Source organism: Ipomoea nil, unplaced genomic scaffold (genome assembly GCF_001879475.1).
Source record: "Ipomoea nil cultivar Tokyo-kokei standard unplaced genomic scaffold, Asagao_1.1 scaffold0861, whole genome shotgun sequence".
In the NCBI taxonomy this organism is placed as follows: domain Eukaryota; kingdom Viridiplantae; phylum Streptophyta; class Magnoliopsida; order Solanales; family Convolvulaceae; genus Ipomoea; species Ipomoea nil.
In genome coordinates this window covers 115,839-137,202 of record NW_017617289.1, presented here as the reverse complement: position 1 = coordinate 137,202, position 21,364 = coordinate 115,839, and the positions used below count along the sequence as shown (strand labels likewise).

Here is a 21,364-nt window from a genome sequence, read left to right as displayed (position 1 = left end):
TTCTGCAATCTTCCAATTCCATCCTTATCAAAGAACCCAAAAACAAGTCATGGAATCATACACAAATACAATAGAACTCCAACACAGTTTTCAAAGCCCACGGCCATTGCGATGTCATTTGCATACCACTGCTCAAGTCCTCTTCTTGTCCTTCAATGGCCCCGAGGAATTTTACTCAAAACTTTTGCTTCAAACACTGCATATTGCTTCTTGATCTCCACCATTGCTTTCTCGGCAATTGGATCAATTTTGTCTTCATACTTCTCATAAATGACTGGAACAGTATGCAGTAGTACAAATATTATGTAAACAAAGTCAAAAAGTTACACCAACTGCTAACAATTGAGTGGACCCATAAACCTAAAATTACAGTAAGAAATATCTTGAGATCTCTTCCAGATGCAATTTCTCACAGCAAAGTCAGACCGCGGTTAATTCTCAATTCTCAGGGCAACAGCAACCTGAAGGAAGGGATCCTCTGGAATGTGAACTTCTGGGATGCGGGGAGGAGGATTATTCATGAAGGATGATACATTGGACCACAAGAACGAGATTGCAAGAGCAATTATCAAAACATGGCAGTCTAGTGTTAGTAGGTGGTAATCGAGCAATTCAAACAGAACACAGACAGCAGTAGCTCCACCAAGCACTCCACCAGATATCTTCTTGTTCCTGCACAAAAACACATCATCAGGTTTGCCTCCACCAAAAACCTTGTGCACAGGTTGTTCTCGGTCGAAAAGTCGCCAAATATTAGCCTTTACGGACGACGGTGACACATTAGCCTTCGGATGCTCTTTCTCAGATTCAGAATCAGAGGAAGACGAGCTGTCGGCACGGTGAATCTTCTCAGCTATCTTCTCCATCAAGGATTCTTCGTGATGATCTGAATGTTCCACGTGCTCTGACATTTTTGATTAGGAGCTCCGATCCGATTTGCAAAAAGCACCCGAAATTTGATTAAAAATTGGAAACAACAAGGAATGTGAAAAAAGAATTATATAGGCCAAATGACCTTTCTACCCCTGCTTTTGACGGCTTAGATAGAAGAAACTAACGGGAGGATGGTAGCAGGTCAGTTTTCGCAACTCGGAAGACCACATCTGGTTATTACGGAAGTTAGGGACTATAGGTGGTGAAACCACCAAACTCAATGGACCTTGGCTGGTATTTACTCTATTTGTTTTTATACTATTTTGCATACATTCAAATATTGAACATTACATATAAAAATAATGTACTCTATGCATAAAAATAATGTAATTTATGTATAAAAATAATGTCCTTTAGATCATAGTTCACCTAATAAGCATGGCTTATTGATATGGGGCCTCGTTCACGTCACGTGCAAGACTCGTGGGGCTTTGATGGATCCACCCGCACTGGGTAATGCCTGTATTCATATGGAGTAATCCATTGCTCCGTGAGCAATTGCGACAGAGGTCCAAGGGTGGTTAAATTTTGAAAGTTGAAGGACTAGGGTGGTTAACTTGGACCACGAATGGTTAAATTTGAAATACGAAGGACCACAAATAGTCAATTCGAAAGTTTACGACTAAACGTGGTAAAACTACTATACTCGAAGGACCTAATATGGTATTAACTCATTGCTCCGTCTGCTTTCGTCCCACGTGTTCCAACTGTAGCTGCCTCATTTGCCTTTTTAAATGCCATATTCCTATTATATTTAAAAAAAAATTATTGCAAATTAATTAAATACAAATATTATTGAATCGACCACATGTAAAACCTCTTGACATAAAAGAAGTCATAGAAGAATGGTCAAATAAACTTTCAAACTATTTTTAATTACAAAAGATTTCATATTAAACTTTCTAAAAGTGTAAGTAGAACATTTTTACGTATAAATTACTTGTTATCCCATGAGCATATATTATGAAACTAGATCTTTACTTACTTTTTATAGTTTTATTTTATTTTTATAGTTTTATTTTATTATAAATGTCAAAAATGGGATTTGAACCCACACCTTCTCACAAGGACCAGAACTTGAGTCTGGCGCCTTAGACCACTCAGTCATCCTGACTTCAGAACTTTTACAATGTATTAAAAGTTCGTCTTTTAGAATGTTTAAGTTTAATACATTAAAAAAATAAAAATTTATCTATGCTTTATCTTGTAATGTGGATTGTGGTTGGTGTATCACGTATGTTGTTAAATGTGGTAACCTATTGATGGCAATTTTACTGTGGATCATGCATAAAAAAACATTCACACAAATAGTGAACTTTATGTATACAAGTAATGAATATTATGTATAAAAATAGTGAACATAGATTTGCTAAATATCATATTTTTAAATAAAGGTAAAGGGTGTCCCAAATAAGTACGTCCATTAATACTCTACAACGGAATAAAATATTCAACAAACAAAGAATATCATGTACCACAAAAATGAACCTAAAACTTCAATCAGTATGTACATGCTCAAATAATAAACCATATCCATACAAACAGTGAACCTTATGCATAAAAATAATGAATGTTCTATTTGTTTTGATTAAATACGATGAGAACTGATTGTATTATATTTTCTGAACTTAATTACAATGAGATCAGATGATGTGAATATATAGAATAGAGAGTCACAGTGTGACAATGATAAGAAGTAGAGAGTCACAGTGTGACAAGGATAAGAAGTTCTAAACAGACTCATATACATAGAGTCCTAATACTCCCCCTTAAGCACAGTGTATACTAGTAACCTGTAGCTTGTCCCTTAAGGAAGAAAATCTAGGTCCAGGCAGAGCTTTGGTGAAGATATCAGCAAGTTGATCCTTTGTGGAGATGAAGTTGACTTGGATATCGCCCGAAGCTACTCGATCACGAACAAAATGATAATCAATCTCCACATGCTTGGTGCGCGCATGAAAGATTGGATTGGCACTCATATATGTAGCTCCTAGATTATCACACCATAATTTTGGAATGGAAATACCCGGAATCTGTATCTCACGCAATAATGACATAATCCATAGAACCTCAGCACAAACATCTGCAAGAGCTTTGTATTCAGCCTCAGTGGATGACCTGGCAACAGTTCTCTGTTTCTTGCAAACCCATGATATAAGATTACTCCCCAAGAAAACAGCAAAACCACTCGTGGATTTTCGATCGTCAGGACAACCAGCCCAATCAGAATCAGAGAAAGCATGAATGTCTCTAGATGAGCACCGTCGTATGCGTAAACCATGATCAACTGTTCTCCTTTAACATACCTGAGTACCCGTTTGAGCTGCTCCCAGTGTGATATGGTGGGGGCATGCATATGCTGGCATAACTGATTAACTGCAAAGGATAGGTCAGGTCGTGTGACAGTGAGATATTGCAGTGCTCCAGCTAGACTCCTGTACTGTGTGGGATCATCATATAGATCTGAATTGAAGGGGACAGTTTTCGAGACAGAGATAGGTGTAGAAAGGGGTTTGCATTCAGCCATTCCAGCCCGTTTTAAAATATCATTCATATACCGTTGTTGAGATAAAATAATCCCATTGTCACTCTTAACTGTTTTAATACCCAGAAAAAAATTTGGTTCACCAAGATCTCTGATTTTGAATGTAGTAGACAGTTTGGACAAGAGCTGAGACATAATACCTTGATCACTTCCCATTACAAGAATGTCATCCACGTACACCAATAGATAAACCAAAGCAGAGTCTTTAGAGTAATAGAACAGAGAGACATCTGTCTTGGATGCTTGAAAGCCAACCGATAGTAAGAACGTATGTAGTCGATTAAACCAAGCTCTGGGAGCTTGTTTTAACCCATACAGAGATCTTTTTAACAAACAAACATGATTCGGGAAGTTAGCATCAATATAACCAGGGGGTTGCTTCATATAAACTGTTTCAGCCAGATTACCATTCAGAAAAGCATTATGAACATCTAGCTATTTGATAGACCACCCAGATGATAAAGCTAGTGATAGAAGGAGTCTTACAGTCGTAGGCTTTACCACTGGACTAAAAGTGTCGAAGAAGTCCTGACCTGGAACCTGATTAAAACCTTTCGCAACCAGCCTGGCTTTATGCCTTTCAATAGCACCATCAGCCTTTCTCTTCGTACGAAACACCCATTTACAGCCAATAATATTCATACCTGCAGTGGGTGGAACTAGAGACCATGTGTGGTTATGCAGGAGAGCATTGAATTCTTGGTCCATGGCTTCACGCCACTCAGGATATTTGACAGCTTGAGAGTAACATGTGGGTTCCGTGGGATGCACTTGAGCTGCTAGAGCAAAAAGAGGAGCATCTGCGTTGCTGCGAGTGGCCATAGAGTGAGTATGGACATTGGGCCTGATGGACCGCCCACGTGGACGGCCTCGCCGGCGAGCAACAGGCTCTACAGGATCACCCGACGAGGCAGCCTGTCCAGGATCCACGGCTGGTTCGAATGAAGCAGGTAGCGGCGGTTCTGGCAGCTCATCATTGGACACGGCAGGAATAGGTGTGCTGTGACTGAGAACAGATTCCGCCCAAGATCCAGAAAACGGAGTAGATAGATCCTGCAAAGAAGTTTTAGTAGCAAAGGGGAAAACTTCTTCATCAAATCTGACATGCCTGCATGTGTAAATCTTATTAGTATGTAAGTCCATGCATCTGTACCCCCTAAAGGACTCAGGATAACCTAGGAAGACACATGGAGAAGACCTGTATGACATCTTATGACGATTATATGGTCGAAGATGAGGGTAGCATAAACACCCAAAGACACGAAGAAAAAGATAGGAAGGAGGGGATTTATGTAACAGGAAATGAGGACTGGAGTTATTTAATACAGAAGATGACATTCTGTTAATTAAATAGACAACAGTCTCAAAGGCAAAATCCCAAAATTTCAAAGGAACAGAGGCATGAGCTAGAAGAGCCAGACCAGTTTCAACAATGTGACGATGTTTTTGTTCAACACGACCATTCTGTTCATGTGTATAGGCACAGGATTGTCTATGTTGAATTCCTAATTGAACAAACAAAGAATGCAACTTTTTGTACTCAACACCTAAATCAGACTGAATGGCCTTTATTTTGCAATTAAAGGACCGTTCAACAAGATTACGAAATTGATCAAAGATGACATAAAGATCAGACTTTAGTTTCATAGGAAAGAACAATGTATAACGAGAATAGTCATCCACAAAGATCACAAAATAACGGAAGCCAGAAGTAGATAAAGTGGGCGCAGGACCCCAAATGTCTGTGTAAATAAGATCTAGGACTTGAGAACTAGAGGAAGCAACACGGGGGAGGGGAAAACGGGCAGATTTGCCTAATTGACACGCATTGCATAAAAAATTATGACAGCGAATATTATCACGAGACCCACTAACCAAACAAGAACGAAGTATATGGCTAAGAACACGGTTATGAGGATGACCTAGACGATTGTGCCAAGTGGAAGCCGAGGCACGAGCGGAAATAAACGCTGACGGAGACGAACTAGGTAATGAAAGTGTGTATAGTCCCCCCGAACTATTGCCCCGAAGAAGTATTTCCTTGGCAGTCTAGTGTTAGTAGGTGGTAATCGAGCAATTCAAACAGAACACAGACAGCAGTAGCTCCACCAAGCACTCCACCAGATATCTTCTTGTTCCTGCACAAAAACACATCATCAGGTTTGCCTCCACCGAAAACCTTGTGCACAGGTTGTTCTCGGTCGAAAAGTCGCCAAATATTAGCCTTTACGGACGACGGTGACACATTAGCCTTCGGATGCTCTTTCTCAGATTCAGAATCGGAGGAAGACGAGCTGTCGGCCCGGTGAATCTTCTCAGCTATCTTCTCCATCAAGGATTCTTCGTGATGATCTGAATGTTCCACGTGCTCTGACATTTTTGATTAGGAGCTCCGGGCTGATTTGCAAAAAGCACCCGAAATTTGATTCAAAAATTGGAAACAACAAGGAATGTGAAAAAAGAATTATATAGGCCAAATGAACTTTCTACCCCTGCTTTTGACGGCTTAGATAGAAGAAACTAACGAGAGGATGGTAGCAGGTCAGTTTTCGCAACTCGGAGGACCACACCTGGTAATTACGGAAGTTAGGGACTATAGGTGGTGAAACCACCAAACTCGATGGACCTTGGCTGGTATTTACTCTATTTGTTTTTATACTATTTTGCATACATTCAAATATTGAACATTACATATAAAAATAATGTACTCTATGCATAAAAATAATGTAATTTATGTATAAAAATAATGTCCTTTAGATCATAGTTCACCTAATATGCATGGCTTGTTGATATGGGGCCACGTTGACGTCACGTGAAAGATTCGTGGGGCTTTGATGGATCCACCCGCACTGGGTAATGCCTATATTCATATGGAGTAATCCATTGCTTCGTGAGCAATTACGACAGAGGTCCAGGGGTGGTTAAATTTTGAAAGTTAAAGGACTAGGGTGGTTAACTTGGACCACGAATGGTTAAATTTGAAATACAAAGGACCACAAATAGTCAATTCGAAAGTTTACGACTAAACGTGGCAAAACTACTATACTCGAAGGTCCTAATATGGTATTAACTCAATGCTCCGTCTGCTTTCGTCCCACTTGTTCCAACTCTAGCTGCCTCATTTGCCCTTTTAAATGCCATATTCCTATTATATTTAAAAATTTATTGCAAATTAATTAAATACAAATATTATTGAATCGACCACATGTAAAACCTCTTGACGTAAAAGAAGTCATAGAAGAATGGTCAAATAAACTTTCAAACTATTTGTAATTACAAAAGATTTTATATTAAACTTTCTAAAAGTGTAAGTAGAACATTTTTACGTATAAATTACTTAAATTACTTTCAAACTATTTGTAATTACAAAAGATTTTATATTAAACTTTCTAAAAGTGTAAGTAGAACATTTTTACGTATAAACTTGCTATACAAGTAATGAATATTATGTATAAAAATAGTGAACATAGATTTGTTAAGTATCATATTTTTAAGTAAAGGAAAATGGGTGTGCCGAATAAGTACATCCATCAATACTCTACAATGGAATAAAATATTCAGCAAACAAAGAACATCATGTACCACAAAAATGAACCTAGAACATCAATCAGTATGTACATGCTCAAATAATAAACCATATCCATACAATCAGTGAACCTTATGCACAAAAATAATGAATGTTCTATTTGTTTTTATACTATTTTGCATACATTCAAATATTGAACATTACATATAAAAATAATGTACTCTATGCATAAAAATAATGTAATTTATGTATAAAAATAATGTCCTTTAGATCATAGTTCACCTAATAAGCATGGCCTATTGATATGGGGCCACGTTGACGTCACATGCAAGACTCGTAGGGCTTTGATGGATCCACCCACACTGGGTAATGCCTATATTCATATGGAGTAATCCATTGCTCCGTGAGAAATTGCGACAGAGGTCCAGGGGTGGTAAAATTTTGAAAGTTGAAGGACTAGGGTGGTTAACTTTGACAACGAATGGTTAAATTTGAAACACGAAAGACCACAAATAGCCAATTCGAAAGTTTACAAATAAACGTGGCAAAACCACTCTACTCGAAAGACCTAATAAGGTATTAACTCATTTCTCCGTCTGCTTTCGTCCCTCTTATTCCAACTGTAGTTGCCTCATTTTCCCTTTAAAATGCTATATTCCTATTACAAATTAATTAAATACAAATATTATTGAATCGACAACATTTAAAACCTCCTGACGTAAAAGAAGTCATAGAAGAATGGTCAAATAAACTTTCAAACTATTTTTAAAACTTTCTAAAAGTGTAGTATAAATTACTTGCTATCCCATGAGCATATATTATGAAACTAGATCTTTACTTACCTTTTATAGTTTTATTTTATTATGTCAAAAGTGGGATTTGAACCCCCGCCCTCTCACGAGAACCAAAACTTGAGTCTAGCGCCTTAGACCAGTCAACCATCCTACCTTCAGAACTTTTATAATGTATTAAATGTCCATCTTTTAGAATGTTTAAGTTTAATACATTAAAAAATGAACAGTTGTCTATGGTTTATCTCGTAATGCGGATTGTGGTTGGTGTATCATGTATGTTGTTAAATGTGGTAACCTATTGATGGCAATTTTACTGTGGATCATGCATAAAAAAACATTCACACAAATAGTGAACGTCATGTACAAATAGTGAACTTTACAAGTATCGAAAGTTTACGACTAAACGTGGCAAAACCACTATACTCGAAGGACCTAATATGGTATTAACTCATTGCTCTGTCTGCTTTCGTCCCACTTGTTCCAACTGTAGCTGCCTCATTTGCCCTTTTAAATGCCATATTCCTATTATATTTTAAAAAATTTATTACAAATTAATTAAATACATATATTATTGAATCGACAACATATAAAATCTCATGACATAAATGAAGTCATAGAAGAATGGTCAAATAAACTTTCAAACTATTTTTAATTTTACGTATAAATTACTTGCTATCCCATGAGCATATATATATTAAGAAGCGAGATCTTTACTTACTTTTTATAGTTTTATATTTTATTATGTCAGAGTGGGATTTGAACCCACACCCTCTCACGAGGACCAGAACTTGAGTTTGGCGCCTTAGACCACTCGACCATCCTGCCTTCATAACTTTTATAATGTATTAAAAGTGCATCTTTTAGAATGTTTAAGTTTAATACATTAAAAAATGAACAGTTGTTTATGGTTTTGGAATTGATGCAACTTGCTGAAAGAAATCCATCCCAAGTACGACCTTAAAGTCGTCCATTGGTGCCACTGAAAAATTCAATTGGCCTCTCCAAGTTCCTAGGCGTAACTCGACGCCTCGTGCTACGCCATTAAGTGGTTGAGCTCTCGCATTCACGGTCTTGAGCCAACCTTCCCCTTTCGTCCAACTAAGACCGAGTCTCCTCGCCTCATCCTCGGTGACGAAATTATGTGTGGCACCAGTATCGACTAAGGCCTTTGTGGGCTTCCCATTCACCAAGGCTTCGACGTACATCAACCCTTTGCTCGAAGTCGTTGGTGTTGTCTTGGCTTCCCATGCTTGCCTCTTCCTCATCTTGAGCCTTGGCCTCATGCTGTTCCACAATTGCGAAAAGGGAACCAAGTTTCGGACAGTCCCTCATTGGATGCGGCCCCTTTCATATGCAGCATCCGAATTTTGGCACAAAGGCCTTCTTCTTCTCCTCGTATTCCCTTCGTGCGGTGTTTCTGTCCGAACTCCTTGGCGGTGGCCCTCGTTGATTGTCCCTTTCACGAGTTTCCCTTCGTTCTCCCCCACCCTTGGCCGGATTCTTATCCCTCCTCCTCGATGGACCGAAATTGCTTGAGGAACGAAAGTCAGTCAATGATTCCGCGACCGCAATCGCCTCGTCCACGGACTGAACATTTTTTTGATGTACTTCCTGTTTGGCCCATTGTTGTAGTCCATCGGTAATGTGGAACAAGAGATCCTCCTCGGAAAGGTTGGGGATTTGCAGTATGAGAGTTGTAAACTCTTGCACATAATCTCGGATGGATCCACGCTGTTTCAACTCCCTCAATTTTCTTCGAGCCTCATAGACTACATTTTCGGGATAAAAATGTCGCTTGAGCTCCTTCTTAAAAGCGTCCCATGTGTCTATGCGGCAGGTTCCCCGTTCGATATCGGCGTGCTTCCGTCTCCACCACAGCATGGCAGTGTTCGTAAGATAAGGGGTAGCAGCCTTGATTTTCTTCGCTTCGTCGGTGAGGCCAATATTCTCAAAATATTGCTCCATTTGCCAAAGGAAATTCTCGACCTCCTTGGCATCCCGTACGCCTTTGAAACATGCCGGGCATGGTACTTCGTTCCTCGGGCTCGAGGTGGCAGTGGCTGCCTCTCCACTCGCGGCGGCCTTCTTGCACAGCGCAAGATCCTCGTGTATAGACTCGATGCTCGCTTACAACAGCTCGAACATACTCATCATTTTCTCCTTGAGTTGGTCTAGACGATCCTCCATGGCTTGATGCTCGTCCTTGACCCTATCGAACTCCCCCATAACGTGCTCCTCAAGTGTCTTGAAGTTGAACTCGACCTTCTCGAGCCTATCACCAATGATTTGCTCCAAAGCAGCAACCTCCCTTGCCTTGCTTTGGTCGCGTTTCTTCTTGCCATGGGTAGGAACGGGCTCCCTCCCTCGTTCCTTGGTCGTGTCCGACACACGAACATCCTCCACATTAGCCATCGCAATGAACCAGCAACCCAATCACGAACGTGGCTCTGATACCAACTGTCACGGACTAATTTCCCCTCACTAAGTCACGTATGGCTTTAGCTATTTTTCCCCTCTAAATATCCAAGTCAGCCTCTCGTTCGACCCTCGAAAAGTATGCTAAGTAATCGTGATGGCTAGGAAAGCAAGTAGGCAAGAATATCGCAAAAGTACTTGAGAGCTTTATTGCTTGAGTATTTCGAACTTTGCTAGGATAGTTTACAAATGAGCCCCTTGTGGGGTATTTATACTACTCCACCTCCTCATGCAGAATTCTCAAGAATCCTCTAAAACTCCCTACACACCAAGAGGATTCTGTAGGATTCCGGAATATTCTATAACTATCCCTACTTCTCCTAGTATTATGTACATGCTTCTAGAATGTTCTATAATCTACGGGATACTATGTACATGTGCTAGAAAATTTCAGAGAGGTGTAGAAACCCTCGGAAACTTGCAGGAACACTGTCCGTGCGTTACAATAGGCTCACTTGTCGGAGATTGTGAATGAAATGAACGGTACCCTCGTGTACTATGTGTTGGTGGAAATGTTGGAGATTGTCGGAGTGGGGACGACGGTCCTCGGAGGCATAAAGTTGGACTTTGGAGTACAGGGGTCCTGGAGGCAATGGTTGGAACTGTAATAAGGCTGGGGGTAGCCATAAGGTTGGAACAGGGCATAAGGTTGGAACTTGTGACATAATGTGTCACGGTGGCATGTAGTTGCCAATGCTTGAATGTCTATTCCTTTTTAATGAGCATGTCGAGTGGTATTCTACTTTGTGATCAGTAGAATATGCCTCGAGTTGTATCTAGTTATTGTTGTTGTCCTTGTCTTGTCGTTGTTTTGAGATGTTGATTTCCCTTGCTCTTTTGAGAGTGAAATAGAGTCTTTACAGTTAACTTCTATCTACGACTTTTAAACTAATATATAATGTATTCCGTTTCGAAAATGGTATTGTTTTATACAATTATATATGCTACTTAACGCGTATTGATGGGTTACCAGCAATATTCGCTGAACGGGCGTCGTCCCCTTTCTTTATGTTACTTTATAGGTCTTGAGTAGCTTATGCCGAGTGCGCTAGCTGTTGGTTGTAGTGTAGCTCCCTTGGACTTTATAGATAGTGTTTTGGGCCTGTGTGCCGTGGTTATGTTGAACAAGATAGTATGTTGGTTAAAAATTTTATTTACACTAATTTTATCAAATTTGTTTATTTGTTGGATCCATAATTGGTTAAAATTTTCATTTATATACGCATAAACTCACTTGTAAGTAGTTGAAAACTCAGTTTTCATCTCATTTTAAATGCTACTTAGGGTAGCGTTTCAAAATAAAATATTATTTTATACTTTCTTTCTTTTACCAAATAGAAGTTATAGCTTGGTTTCAACTTAAAATAAGTCATAATCTCTAAAATAAATTCTTCCAAACAAGATTTATTGTTTTATATCCAATATCCTCTCTCACATTATACATGCATATAATTAAGTTGGCCTTCTTAGCTCAGTGGTAGACTGCGTGGTTTTTAACTATGTGGTCATGGGTTTGATCCCCACAGACAGTGAATGAAATTGTAGGTTTAACAAAGTTGAATTTTTTTGGTCTCGTAAGTGGTTAAAAATTTTATTTACTCTAATTTTGTCAAATTTGTTTATTACCCATTAACCCTCTCGTAAGTAGTTGAAAATTCAATTTCCATCTCATTTTAAATGCTACTTTGGGTAGCGTTTCAAAATAAACTATTATTTACAACTTTCTTTGTTTTACCAAATACAAGTTATAGCTTGGTTTCAACTTAAAATATGTCATAATCTCTAAAATAAATTCTACCAAACAAGATAATATTGGTTTATATCCAATGTCTTCACCCCGTTATACATGCATATTATTGAGTAGGCCGGCCTTCTTAGCTCAGGGGTAGAGCCACGTGGTCGTGGGTTCGTTCCCCACAGACTGTGATTGAAATTGTAGGTTTAACAATGTTGTATTTTTTTGGACTCGTAAGTGGTTAAAAATTTTATTTACAATAATTTTATCAAATTTGTTTATTTGTTCGATCCATAATTTTTTAAAATTTTCATTTATATACGCATAAACCCTCTTGTAAGTAGTTGAAACTCAGTTTTCATCTCATTTTAAATGCTACTTAGGGTAGCGTTTCAAAATAAACTATTATTTTAAACTTTCTATCTTTTACCAAATAGAAGTTATAGCTTGGTTTCAACTTAAAATAAGTCATAATCTCTAAAATAAATTCTTCCAAACAAGATATTATTGGTTTATATCCAATACCCTCTCCCACATTATACATGCATATAATTAAGTTGGCCTTCTTAGCTCAGTGGTAGAGCCTGTGGTTTTTAACTACGTAGTCGTGGGTTCGTTACCCACAGACCGTAAATGAAATTGTAGGTTTAACAAAGTTGAATATTTTTGGTCTCGTAAGTGGTTAAAATTTTTATTTACACTAATTTTGTCAAATTTGTTTATTTGTTGGATCCATAAGTGGTTAAAATTTTCATATTTATACCCATTAACCCTCTCGTAAGTAGTTGAAAATTCAATTTTCATCTCATTTTAAATGCTACTTTGGATAGCGTTTCAAAATAAACTATTATTTACAACTTTCTTTGTTTTACCAAATAGAAGTTATAGCTTGGTTTGAACTTAAAATATGTCATAATCTCTAAAATAAATTCTACCAAACAAGATAATATTGGTTTATATCCAATGTCTTCACCCCGTTATACATGCATATTATTGAGTAGGCCTTCTTAGCTCAGTGGTAGAGCCACGTGGTCATGGGTTCGATCTCCACAGACGGTGATTGAAATTGTTGGTTTAACAAAGTTGTATTTTTTTGGTCTCGTAAGTGGTTAAAAATTTTATTTACACTAATTTTATCAAATTTGATTATTTGTTGGATCCGTAAGTGGATAAAATTTTCATTTATATACCCATTAACCCTCTCGTAAGTAGTTGAAAATTCAATTTCCATCTCATTTTAAATGCTACTTTGGGTAGCGTTTCAAAATAAACTATTATTTACAACTTTCTTTGTTTTACCAAATAGAAGTTATAGCTTGGTTTCAACTTAAAATATGTCATAATCTCTAAAATAAATTCTACCAAACAAGATAATATTGGTTTATATCCAATGTCTTCACCCCGTTATACATGCATATTATTGAGTAGGCCTTCTTAGCTCAGTGGTAGAGCCACGTGGTCATGGGTTCGATCTCCACAGACGGTGATTGAAATTGTTGGTTTAACAAAGTTGTATTTTTTTGGTCTCGTAAGTGGTTAAAAATTTTATTTACACTAATTTTATCAAATTTGTTTATTTGTTGGATCCATAATTGGTTAAAATTTTCATATATATACACATAAACCCTCTTGTAAGTAGTTGAAAACTCAGTTATCATCTCATTTTAAATGCTACTTAGGGTAGCGTTTCAAAATAAACTATTATTTAATACTTTCTTTCTTTTACCAAATAGAAGTTATAGCTTGGTTTCAACTTAAAATAAGTCATAATCTCTAAAATAAATACTTCCAAACAAGATATTATTGGTTTATATCCAATATCTTCTCCCACATTATACATGCATATAATTAAGTTGGCCTTCTTAGCTCAGTGGTAGAGCCCATGGTTTTTAACTACATAGTCGTGGGTTCAATCCCCACAGACCGTAATGAAATTGTAGGTTTAACAAAGTTGAATATTTTTTGTCTCGTAAGTGGTTAAAAATTTTATTTACACTGTTGGTCCCGAAAGGGTGGCGAGAAGTCTAGAGGGGGGGTGAATAGACTTCTCTAACTTTTTCAAAATTCTTCTGCAAACAACACTTTGTAACTTCAACTCTAAGTAACAAGCATAAACAAGTATAACAACTTAGAGTGTGCACAGCGGAAATGTAACGGCAAAGTGTTATGCTTTAAATTGTGTCGTGCTCAAGAGAGATTTCATACATGCATCACGTTAGAAACACTTAATATAGATGTAGGATGATGTATATAAAATTTCACTTGCATGCAAACGAGGGAACTATCAAACCCAGACAGATAAAGATACGCAATAAACCATAACGGGTTAGTTCACAAATAATATAGGCATGCACGGAATATATATGAGCAGTAAGTAAATAGAGAGAGAGATTTATAATGGTTCAGAAGTGGTGTAATCCTCCTAGTCCACTCTTCTCCTTTTACTTCAAGGAGGAAATTCACTATTCTTCAATCACCCAGAGATTTTGAGAAATCTCGTCGTTGCTCTCCTTTAATCTGACAAAGCTTTTCTCTGGAATGGGTAGCCTCCAATTTTGAATTTTCTCTGGCATGACTTGTGTTGAATTATTGATCTGATGTGCCAAGTTGATCAAATAATTTATCTGCTGATTCTTGCTTGAGTATTAAAAAGATTTCCTTCGTATATCAGCTTCTTCTTCTCCTTCGACTTCTTCTGCAGAAACAGAGCTTCAAAATAATGTTTCTGTCTAATTCTATCATGATGTCATAGCTCTTTTTGATGATGTCATGTCCCAATAGTGTATCATGGACTATATATATCATGTTCCACCTTGTATCATGGACCATATATATATCATGTTCCATTTCATATCATGAGCTAGCTATCATGTTCCACCTTGTATCATGGACCAGATACCACGTTCCATTGTATATCATGGACCAATATCATGTTTTCATAAAATTGCTTCAAGTGGGAATCGAACTGTGGACCATTTGCTTTGCTTGGCAAGGGATCTCGGCTGGGATAAAAAATTGTTCTCATGATGACATCATCTCCTGATATTGCTACTTCACGATAGCAATTCATCTTTACACCAAAATTGCTTCTAATGAGAATCAAACTGTGGATCATCTCACATTAAGCATGCTTCAACAAGTTTTTTACCATCTCGTCCATCTCAACCTTTGGTAACTTGATGCTTCATAAATGTGTTAAGCTATGTTCTCGTTTTCATTTATTCTTCCTTCAAACTGCTTTCACGTAGACTTGATGTAGGCTTCATGGCAGTGGTGCATTATACTTTGTGAACCAAAACTGACTCAAATAAAACAAAATTGGGGTCTACAAAATACATTTGGCTCATCAAAACTTATACAATATATTCCTAACAATTTCCCCCTTTTTGATGATGCCGAAACTTATACCCAAGTCATTTGGCTATGTCAAATTTTTGAAAAATAATCTTTTTGTCCAATTTTATTGCGACTAGCCATTTGACGGGTTTAACACATTTAAGACCTAGAGATTTTAATTTTGGACGGTCCTAAACGTATATTGAGACTATAACGCGGGGTTGCGTATTGATTTTTATCTTTTAATTTTTCTTCCCCCTTTCAATTTTATTTTCTCAATTATACGCCTCACATGCAATTACTAAGTCCAATTTAAAATCTTGAGACTTTAAAGCAATAAACATACTAGACATAATAAAGAATTAAACCATATGCTAGCAATTTATATTATGTACCAAAAGGCATAATTCGAACAAGCTAGCTATTATGTACACCAAAAAAAATGAGGCTTCAAAATTTTACCTCTTGCCAATTAAGGCATTCACGTGTGCCCATAATTCCTTGAAGTCTTATTTCTTTCCTTCGAGTTGGTATGGTGCGGTGACTTGCTCGGTAACATAATTTCCATAAGCTTCTTGAATATTGTCACCCCGTAACACTCCGGCTTGGTACCAAGCAACGCATTCTTCAAAAGATCTTCCATCCACCATTTCGTTGCTTGTGTGCCCAAAGAATGTCTCAACTCTCGTATAAGCTTCAACTTGTTTTCTTCATAAATTGATCTTGAAGGTGTTGATCTTTGGCATCCTTGTTGGCTAGGAAAATCCATGCCTTGAGGGGTCATCAAATAATCCATTATTCTCCATTTTTCCTCGGCCTTGAGCTCTCAGTGTGGGTGTGACTCCTCTCGGTGCTCCTGGAGGTCTAACAAGCTCAACTAGTGGCCGTTGTGACGACGGTCCAATCAAATGGTTCACCAAATGACTTGGAGCTCCTCTAGCTCTTTCCCCCTTTTCGGCAGCATCCACATAATGTTGGAAACTCGCCGAAGCTTTGTCTTGGCTCTTTTGGACTCCAATTAAAAGATCATTGTTCACGCCAACTTGATGTAGTAGAGCTTTCAATTGGTTCTCTACCAATCGTAGCCTCGATTCACACTCCGTTCCTTTCTTCCCTAAGTCAAGGAACATCTTCAAGACTTCCCTATTACGCTCTTCTTGCTTAGTAGACATTGTGGCCATATCACCTTGGATTGATCCTTGTCCAAGTAACAAGGATTCGGCCCTTTCATAAGCTTGCTTGTGAAAATCATCTAATTTGGTATCAACATTACCAAATTGATTTTGGACTTTCTCAAACTCTTGAAAGACATCTCCTTTCAATTTGTGAATTTCTTTTCGTACATCCCCAATAATATTTTCTTTCAAGGCATTAATATCAATGGATGAAGAATGTACCTCCTTGTGTGTCTCATGTGGATGTCTCGGCAGTGTGGTGTTATCCGGCTCTGGTGCTTCCACATGTGGTGTATCCTCAAGACACAAAGGCTCATCAAGTGTATGAATGAGTGGTTCGGCAGTGGCAATTGGTTCGGCACGGCTTAGTGACACTTCAATTTGTAGCACATTTTCTTGTTCCTCCATTCGGTTTTCATATGAAGATGTTGTAACAATATTAAAGAGTTTATTAGAACAAAACATATAACTTGTGGTGCACTTTTAAGTAATAAATTCTTCAGCATTTAATAGTATTTAGTTTCTTTAAAATTGATCCTGGGCCATTTTAGTTTGTAAGGCTCAAGACAATTTTGAGAAACATAAAAGTAATACTCATAATGTTCAGTTCATTTTGAGGTGGACCTTAAGATTATTTGGGAAGTTATGGTGTATGTTTAAGATTCCAAATTTATGGACTTAGAGTTTTGGTTTATTGTCTAAGTTATTGGAATGCTTCTGTGACTTGACTATCTTTTGGCTATTTTGATGAGTGGGAGTGACAGACGTGTCAACTCTAAGCTCTTAGCCGTTAGAGGTAGTACTTATGTTAACTTATAAAGAAGTCATGGAATATATAGTTAGCACTATGCTAATTAAGAGATCTCTACTTAAGGCATGCTTTTAAGGATATTAGAGATCATACAGTGTACTCTTTTGTACAATTTGGATGGTTTTCTCTCTTAAGTTGCGCATATATATATTTTATTTTGAGAAACATCCCTTAAGGTACCAAGAATAAACGTTGGGTTTGTTCATAAAGGATTCAAGTTGGGGAATAAAAATGCATGTGATCACAGGAGATATTACTCACTTATTCAGTAGAGGACATATTACTATGATTCGTGTGTTTCATTCTTTAATGAGAATTGTTCTAGTACTTGCACCAAGTGGGAGACTGTAAGACTTTCCCGTATAATATATATTATATATTATGGGTCTTACTTATGTGGTGCAAGTGGACTAGGCCCATTATTAATTGGTTGGGTTGGACCTTTAGGTTTAAGTCTTATATCCACCAATGTGCCTATATAAAGCTTGTATTGATGGGATACAAGATACATGAACATTATATGGTACTCATACTACTCAGAAAATACCAGTACACCGTCTAGGGTTCTGAGTCAAGTATGAGACAAAACGGCTAACCCTATTTTGCAGATCTACTGTTCAAAGGCAATACAACAGGATATCAACCATGGCTGGAGATCTACAGTGCTTCCGCTTCCGCTACTACGAGTTAAGTTTCTCGTAGATTATGCTTTGTATATTTAAATCTCACATTTTCATCTCATTTTAAATGCTACTTAGGGTAGCGTTTTAAAATAAACTATTATTTTAAACTTTCTTTGTCTTACCTAGTAGAAGTTATAGCTTGGATCCAACTCAAAATATGTCATAATCTCTAAAATAAATTCTTCCAAACAAGATAAATATTGGTTTATATCCAATATCCTCTCCTACATTATACACGTATATAATTTAGTTGGCCTTCTTAGATCAGTGGTAGAGCATGTGTTTTTTAACAACATGGTCGTGGGTTCGATGCCCACAGACGGTGATTGAAATTGTAGGTTTAACAAAGTTGTATTTTCTTGATCTCGTAAGTGGTTAAAATTTTGATTTATATTAATTTTGTCATATTTGTATATTTGTTGAATCCATAAGTGGTTAAAATTTTCATTTATATATACACATAAACCCGCTCGTAAGTAGTTTTTTTTTTTTTTTGAATGCTACTAGCTTCTCAACCTACTGAAACACAAAGAGCTAATAACGCCTCTACTAAGGCTCGAACTCACAACCTTCCAAATGGAAATCTAACCCAGGTACCATTAGACCACATAGTCCTGGTCCGCTTGTAAGTAGTTGAAAATTTAATTTTCATCTTATTTTAAATGCTACTTTGGGTAGCATTTCAAAGTAAACTATTATTTAAAACTTTCTTTGTTTTACCAAATAGAAGTTATAGCTTGGTTTCAACTTAAAATATGTCATAATCTCTAAAATAAATTCTTCGAAACAAGATAAATATTGGTTTATATCCAATATCCTCTCCCACATTATACATGTATATAATTGAGTTGGCTTTCTTAGCTCAGTAGTAGAGCGCGTGGCTTTTAACCACGTGGTTGTGGGTTTGATCTCCATCTTCTTCAAGCTTAGATCTCTAAGATATTGGGTATTCTAGGTGAGTTTAACCTCTATCTTTTACTCATTATGAGTTGGGTTTATCTTTGGAGCCCTAAAATTGATATTTGAAAATATTAGGGATTTTGACAAGGAGTATTTGGGCAAGCTAAATAGCTAAGATTTGGATGTTTTAGGTAAGTGTTTATTTCTCTCAAACTATTTTTACCCTATACTATAAATTAAACTTGTGTTTTAAGTTGTATATTGATGTTTTGAGCTGCGTTTTTGGACTGGAAATGTCTACCGGAACTGTGTTTCAAAACTCTGTTTTTTGCCCTGGAAATGTTGAGTATTTTGGACTGAAACTGTTTCGGGTCTTGACTTATATATTCTGGACTGAAAGCTGGCACTATGTGTAGAGGTGTTGGAGTGGTTTGTTGGTGCCTTGGTGAGATGTTGCATGTTGCGTGTTCAACTCCCCTTGCTAACATTTTGTGTGCTGTTTTACTTGTATGCTATATGTTTATAAAATGGGTTGTTTGCTTAAAGTGAAATTTGAACTCTTAACCTCATGCTTATATTAACTTAAGTTCTTCTAACTAAACCATTTCAATCCCTTTGAAATTACATTGGTTTAATAAACCATTCTATGATGTCTAAAGAGTTATGTACTAAGAAAATTATTATTTTGAGAATGGTTTATACCTTGCATATTTCTTAGTTTGATAAGCTTATTACCTATTTTGGAAATATGAACTTTGTTATGTGATTTTAAGCGAATGATTTTTGCTACATCGGGCTATTTGATTATAAGAACTATTTTTATTATTTGATCAAACTCATGAGGCAACCTACATTTTGTTGTTTGTTTTGTTTGGCTTGGAACGTTCCTAATTGCTCATTCTGAATCGTCGAGCTTGACTCATTCCGAATCGTCGAGTCTTTTGAATTATTTGTTGGAACGTTCCATCCGGCTCATTCTGAATCGTCGAGCCTGACTCATTCCGAATCGTCGAGTCTTTTTGGACCATTATACAGATAATGGCATGTGCCACATAATATAATGGTGGTTGTAGGTTGCCAATGAGTTATATGTAAAGGAATGATTGGTGCTTTTGAAAGTATTGTTTTATGAAATAATATTGATGCCCATGTAGCTAAAGTTTTTCGTTTTGGGAATTTGTGTATAGTATGATGGAAGTATGTTATGATTTTGATATAATTTAAGGACTGAGTTTTGCATCTAGTTGTTACTCTAAAGCTTTTTGTATTATATTGGGGCTACTTGATCCGGGGTTGAGAGGAGTATCACTTACTGGGCATTAGCTCATTATTTGTATTTTTTCTCATGTTTCAGAGTAGTTAAGGACATGTGAATAGCACGAGCACAAGTGGTGGGGTCTCGAAGGTGACTTTTGAAACTTGGAGACTTAGTCCTACTTTTGGAGCTTATCATGGATTTTTGTTTATTTAGACATTCCCTTTGACCCTTTGTGTTTTTTGGTAGACCATTGTGCTTGGCTTTGGTGCTTGTGATGCATTTTGGACATACTACTCTTGATTGTAAATATCTAATAGTGGATTTGATGAGTTTTTGGGAAGAATAAGTCGATTATATTTTGTCATTTTGGGTTGTGGAATTATTGTATATTCAAGTGTTATTATGAAGATTCTGAGAGGTATGTATGGTTAGGCTTCGTATTGTTACAGGTCTTCACGTAACGATACGGCCGGGTCATGTCCTAAAAGTGGGGCGTGACAGTTGAATCCATAAGTGGTTAAAATTTTCATTTATATACCCATAAACCCTCTCGTAAGTAGTTGAAAATTCAATTTTCATCTCATTTTAAATGCTACTTAGGGTAGCGTTTCAAAATTAACTAGTATTTTAAACTTTCTTTGTTTTACCAAATAGTAGTTATAGCTTGGATTCAACTTAAAATATGTCATAATCTCTAAAATAAATTCTACCAAACAAGATAATATTGGAGGTCAAAGTACCTATGAAGTCCTTATACTATCGTATTTTGTTCAATTTAGTCCTTATACCTTTATTGTGTTCAATTTAGTCCCTCTACTTTAAAAAGTGGTGAAGCTAAGGACAATTGTCTAAATCTTATTAAGAACATAGTTGTAATTATTTATTTTGGACATACTAATTTAATATATTAGTGGTAAAAATAATTAATTTTAAATATTTATAAAGTAATATATGACTAGGAATATAAATATCGTCAGCGTCACGTATCATAAGTTAACGATAATATTAACACCGTTAACTATTGTCCTTAATTGCACAACTTTTGAAAGTACAGGGACTAAATTGAACAAGATAAAGGTATAAGGACTAAATTCAACAAAACGCTATAGTACAAGGACCTTGTAGATACTTTTACCAATATTGGATTATATCCAATATCCTCTCCTCAACTATATATGCATATTATTGAGTAG

The 21,364-nt window shown here is 36.8% G+C and overlaps 1 pseudogene; it reads right to left on the bottom strand.

The window, feature by feature from the left end:
- LOC109178533 lies at positions 1 to 911 on the bottom strand (annotated as a pseudogene).
- Between the last annotated feature and the right edge of the window lie 20,453 nt (positions 912 to 21,364).